Here is a 5969-nt window from a genome sequence, read left to right as displayed (position 1 = left end):
AGTAGCATTGTGTACTTAGATTAAATATACTAATTTTCACACTAAATAACTTTAGGGAGCAAAGACTTGCTATATGTGGCAAATCAAAGGAGAAATGTAAGAAACTATTCCAAAGAGGTTTGTTACTCCGCATGGCAAAAGCTGTGCACAGCCTCTCTGTGACCTGACTCCACACGATTTATTGGTCATCTTTAATAAAGCGAAATCCAAGCACCTTTTCTGTTTCATTACTTCCATTTTAGCACTTGCAGTAGCAGACAGACAGACAAAGTTTAGTTTTAGCCTGGGAGCTAAAAGAAATACTTCTAACATACTTATGTACTGTTACAGTCTGACTTATAAATGCTCAGTAGTAAAGTCAGCAGGAATTGAGCACTAAAACTGGAGAAGAGTAAATGGAAAGAGATCCTGCTGTATTTGCAGACTCGTGGTAATAAGGAGAGTGCTCCCGACTGCTCTTGGAAACTTGTCATGTAAGTGAGTAAGGGGAGAGGTCAGACAGTGACAGACTGCTCTTCCAGCCTGAAATGGGGGGTTGCACCAAATCTAAAAAACCAAAACTAGTTTGAAACATGCATTTAACTAAAAATTAATGTTATTAAAGCAAATTATACCCATCATTTAGAAATGTAGTCTGAAAGTACCGTAACTCCTGGCTTCTCTTCAGATGATGTCTGGCAGCGTGCTATGTATTATCCACAAAGTATCTTCCAGAATCCCCAGCACCCTGGCTTCAGGAGCCACTCTGAATCTCACTAAATTCTGATGATTCTGATGTCATTTTCTAAGCTTAAAATATTCTTGCAAGTGACATCAATCATGACTCAACTGGGCCTTTCCTGCCATATATGACAAAGGCTCCTATTTTTAAACTTCCAGACAAACACAGCCTGTATAATTTTTATTTTTTTTGCCAAAAATATGTCAGTTCAAATCTCACTGTTCTGAGCATATTCTGCTCTTTTGGGATACTTGTCAGCTGGCCTATTTGTATCAGGTTTATAAGAAATTAAATGTTTTTCAAGAAGCAAAATAACAGACTTGGAGAACAGAGCTTCCACCTTGCATTATTCATAGAATTTGTGAAAATCTGTGGTTCTATTGTCAAGAAGCACAGAGACTAATTGCACAGAGCCAACAATTCACTCAGTGTGGTGGTTAAAATGGATAAAAATGATTTGTATTAGTGCTTGCAGTCTCTTGGAAAAGTGAAATACTGTCTTGACATTCTAAAACCCAGGTTATATAGCAAAAGTGGGAGAGTACCATTTCATATTAATTTAAAAATGCGTAAAACGGATTATCCCCTTCTAGCACTCAGTATTTGACTGCTTCCTGGAGACTCGAGATGCTGATTGTAACTGGCTACACTCTTCCCACTCATTGTGGCTCTCATTCGTCTTCCAGCAGAGCAGTGAAAGTTTTACTTCCTACGTAGAAAGATATTTACTTCCTATGTAAAAAAATATTTACAGAGATTCCCCACAACCAGTTTTCCCACTTGGAGTAAGCTGTAAATGTTCATCTCCCCTGTTTCCCATGCATGGTGGGCTCGCCATTCCCATGAACTAGCTGTTCCTCTTGTGCAAATCCCTAGCCCATGCATGTATCTCCATGCATTTCAGTACTGTCACTTCAGGTTCATACTGTTCACTTTAATCACCTTGCAGGGTTCAAAGGACACCTGGACATATTCTCATCTCTAGTCTCTAAAACATTCACCAAAAGTTCCAGTATAAAGGATTTATTGTATTTCTTTGGTTCACAACATTTATGCATCTGTTAGACTCTACTTTTTTTACTCTGCTTAAGTAGAATGATGCACAGGTGTAATTGAACTGACAAAAGTGTTAATATTTTTCTAGAACAGATCACTTATATTTAGTACAACTGACATTTTACTCATTGTTCTTGTTAGTACCCACATTTATTCTAAAAGAATTGTGAAATGAAATCATCAAAAAAGGTACCAGCTGCGTAAGTCTTCTGAAGCCTCTGTCTGAGTCTGTCTTAGACATTACAAAAACATGCAAGAAGGCTTAGAGATAGTCTCAAAAAAAAAGAAAAAAAGAATAGAAAAGGAATATCCAGGTGGCTTTTAAACTGCGGAATACAATAAAGTAGAGTTTGGAAAGTATTACACAGAAATATAGTAACAAGAAAACCCAAGATACACCGTTTACAAGTTGAAATATATAGTGCTGTGCCTTTGCGTGAGCTGAGATCAGTAAAGCAGACAGAGCTCACCCTACAGGGTTTGAGAACTGCGTGACAGCTCCGAGTTTACAAACGTATGACTGGCAGCTTCCAGGCATGCTGAGCAACACTAGAAAATCTTTTAAGGCTTAAGGTTAATGAAGGTTAATTATTCTGAAACACTGTTTTGTAGATTTCAGTAATAATTACCTAAAGTGACAGCGATGAATTGCTGCCTCCATTTTGAGAGCACTTGGGAAATTACTTAAAAGTGTGTGAGAAGATTTATCAGGAACACACTGTAGGTGTAAAAGAAAGGAGCCCTGGAAAGACAGCTAAGTAGCAAAGGGCAGGGCCATCTAATGCCGTCCTACAATTTCCATTAAATAATTCAGACAAAAAGTCAATAGATTTATCAGCCACACATATTTACTACCATGTGTTTGACAGGACTTTGAGGTGTTTGCATTGAAATTCACTCCCAGATTCTAATCTCAGATATTAATCCAAAGATAATAACCAGATGGCTCTCACACGTTTGATTACTTGCCGAAATATTTATCATCTTTGCTGATTGCATCTTATCTTAAAGCCAGACCCTGAGCTCAGAGAAGTCATCAGCTTGGTTCCAGGGTAAGAGCTGCCAACCCCATTGTGAGGAGTGTTACAGAAGTCAAGACCACACATGAAATGAGGCACTAAAGTTCAACAGTAAAAGCTGAACAGCAAGACCTGGCATTAGATTACAAGGTCTTCAGAGCAAAGGCATTCCTGATTTCCCAGGCACAGAAAGACAAGAGGTAAAACTCTGATACTGTTAAAATAAAAATGAAACTTTTCTAACTTCACTAGCACTGTGTGTTTATCCACTACCATCTCATCTGTGCCACAGAAACTGCAGGAACAATCCTGAGTCCTGAAGTGGTACAAATAAAAGTCATTTGAGGCTAACTATAGGAGGAGTTCCTACTATCGCTCATTTAGGGGTTGAAGTGGTGTCAGCTCTCTGCTGATATTTCACCCTTGTCCCATACACATGATACAGAAAGCAGCAGCAGCCATTAGGTGCTCACAGTGAAGCAATCCAGGCTAAGCACTTTCCAATAGCACAAAATGAGGCAATTTACCAGGAAGAGAGGGAGTTGCATTAGCATGAAAAAATTCTAAGTTATTCACAAGATGCTAAAAGAGAAGGAGGAATCATCAATCCTGAGCACTGGAACCATGAGGATCCATAAGGATTTTACATGACGCTAGTGGGTCCAAGCCAAGTAACCACTGCTGTAAGTGGAGCTGTGAGGGGAGCAGAGCAGTAGCTCTGCCTCCCTGCAGAGCTCTCACATATTTGGAGAGAATCTTGCCTCTTGTGTTTTCCACCTAGATTTTGTGACAGATAAGTTAGTGTGGCTGGGAGTGACCCGGGAGTTCCTGCAGAAAATATGAGCATGAGTGTCTCACAGGGGGTACTTAACACGGTTGCAAGGACAATAACAAACACCAACCATATAAATGGGTCACATTTATTGGCAGCAGAGTTAATACAGCCACCACCATCCCTCTGGTACAAGGGAGGTGAACATGAAGGAGACTCAGGATTAAAAGTGCGATGACCTTGTCAGTGATATGCAGACACATCAACCACACCCATCTTGGGACTTGCTGGACTTGAACAGACTCTAAGAGTAGGCAGGTTTTAATACCATTTCAGAGGATAACTTCTGGAGACCACAAAGTCAAGAGCTACATTCAGACTGCGACACTGTGAAGGGAAACCACGTGCAGAGTCTGCCACGGTGTAGTCAAGGACTGCACATTGGAGTGTGTCAGCTGGCACGGAGGGTAACGTAAATGCTCCCTGCTAAGTTCTTGTAAGTGAAGGGCACAGGGGTGGTGACTGCTTCTTCTCATAGTTAAGAGGGAGTAAATGACACCTTGCTGCTCGCATCATCTTTCTGTGCTGTTTTCACCCATAGGTTGCTCACTTTTGTGCCAGACTTGCAGACGTGCTGGTGTTCAGAGCCCAGCAGTGCCCCAGCTTCTCCCTTTCAGTGGTTCCTGGCCAGCCTCTCCTTTCTGCTTCACATTGTCCTTGTTAAACTATTGGCTCCTGACATGGAGAGACTTTTTGAGAAGATTGGTTAGGAAGAAAGGAAACGAGATTAAACAGAATGGGTCACTTGAGAACACTTGCAGAAATTTTGTCTTTATTTGCTTGGTCTGGTAGCTTTGGAAGACAGGAACTCCACATGTTTTATGGTTACATTTATATAACAAATAAAGTCTTTAATTACAGCAACCCTTACTTTCAAGCAGGCAGTAGGGAAGCCAAAAGAAAAATATATAAGTTTGCTGTCAGAGTAATAGTGTCTAATAATCAGAAGTATCACATAATCCTCTGAAAATTAAAAATGGAATAATAAAATATTTTCCCCATTTACTAAGTTACTGTATAATCTTATCAGGGATACCATCCCTCATTTCAAACACTGTGGTGTTACCTATGGCAGCCTCTCCTGTGGCAAAGAATGGCACCTCCTGCTTTGCTTGGAAGAGGTTCCCTGCAGCTCCCCTGCTGTGCCGCAGCATCCCCCGAGCCCACGCGGCTGTCTGACAGTCACGGAGAGCGTAGTGTCAGAAGCAGGGTACGAATGTAGTTGGATTTGTGAAGGGAAAATAGAACTTGATACTTCAGTTCCCACAGAGTACTACCACAGAGACTATTCTCTGTAAAACTAAACCAGTGGAGTGATGTTTTACACCACAATATCACATAAAAGGCAAGACAGTTGGCCCAGTGATACTCCTACACAGACAAATTCCTGTGTCTCCGGACAGGTTCACATTTCTTTATCTGGCAAGCATAAAATTGTAGTCTGTGTACAAAGCAGCCTTTTCATTTAGGGAACAATTAAGCTAATCCCACAAGATTTCATGTTTAACTAGGTTTGTAGGGAACAAGTTTGTAGTCTGCATTCAATCAAGCTCTTTTGACTTTCAGAAAATAGGGGCAAACCAGTGTAGTTGCAATGTAAAATTCTAAGCTTCCTGAGATGTGTGAGTCCTGCCTGAGTAAAACTATGCATCTATTTGCTAAAACATTGGTATTTTATCAGAAAACTTCTTTCTTTAGTCTGCCTTTTATCTTCCAATTAAGAAATGTAAGACTGCTTTTTTTCAATAAAATAAATTGGTGTACAGTAAAGCACTTGATAAATGCATAGCAATATATACATGTGCACATGTATACAAGGCTCAGTTAAAGCTGCTATTGGCATTAAGGTGACATCAGCTGCACTCATGACAAGATGCAGGCTCCTGGCCTTCAAAGTCACACCTATTCAAGAGCATGGTCAGGCTCTATGCTTTTTTCAGTGTGGTTTGAACTGGAGTTGGATCCAGCTGTGGCCAATGATGATCTGAATTCAATGAAGTCAAAAGAAGACAATAATTCAAGTTCAGTTCTGGTTTTTGACAAAACAATGGTTCAAATCAATCTTTGGTTTTGGTTCTACTTCCTGCTTAACAGCTGTGTAAAGAAAAACACCTGGAATAATACCCCAGCAGGGCCAATAACTGAGGCTGCTCTTTCATACTATCCAGATAGCACCAATATTAACAAAGCTTTCAAGCCAGTTTTCAACAACAACAACAAAAACCCCAACCAAACCAGAAAACTCCTTTTGTGCCTTACAATAGTAGCCAGGACTACAAATGGGAGTTGGAGCAGACAGCCTCCATTGGCACCAGGCACAGAAACAGGACAAGACCTGCCA

This window comes from Pipra filicauda, unplaced genomic scaffold, assembly GCF_003945595.2.
Source record: "Pipra filicauda isolate LSUMZ 115617 unplaced genomic scaffold, ASM394559v2 scaffold1_size10287979_pilon, whole genome shotgun sequence".
NCBI lineage: Eukaryota > Metazoa > Chordata > Aves > Passeriformes > Pipridae > Pipra > Pipra filicauda.
The sequence above is the reverse complement of the archived record's forward strand: the minus strand, read 5'-3'. Positions refer to the sequence as shown.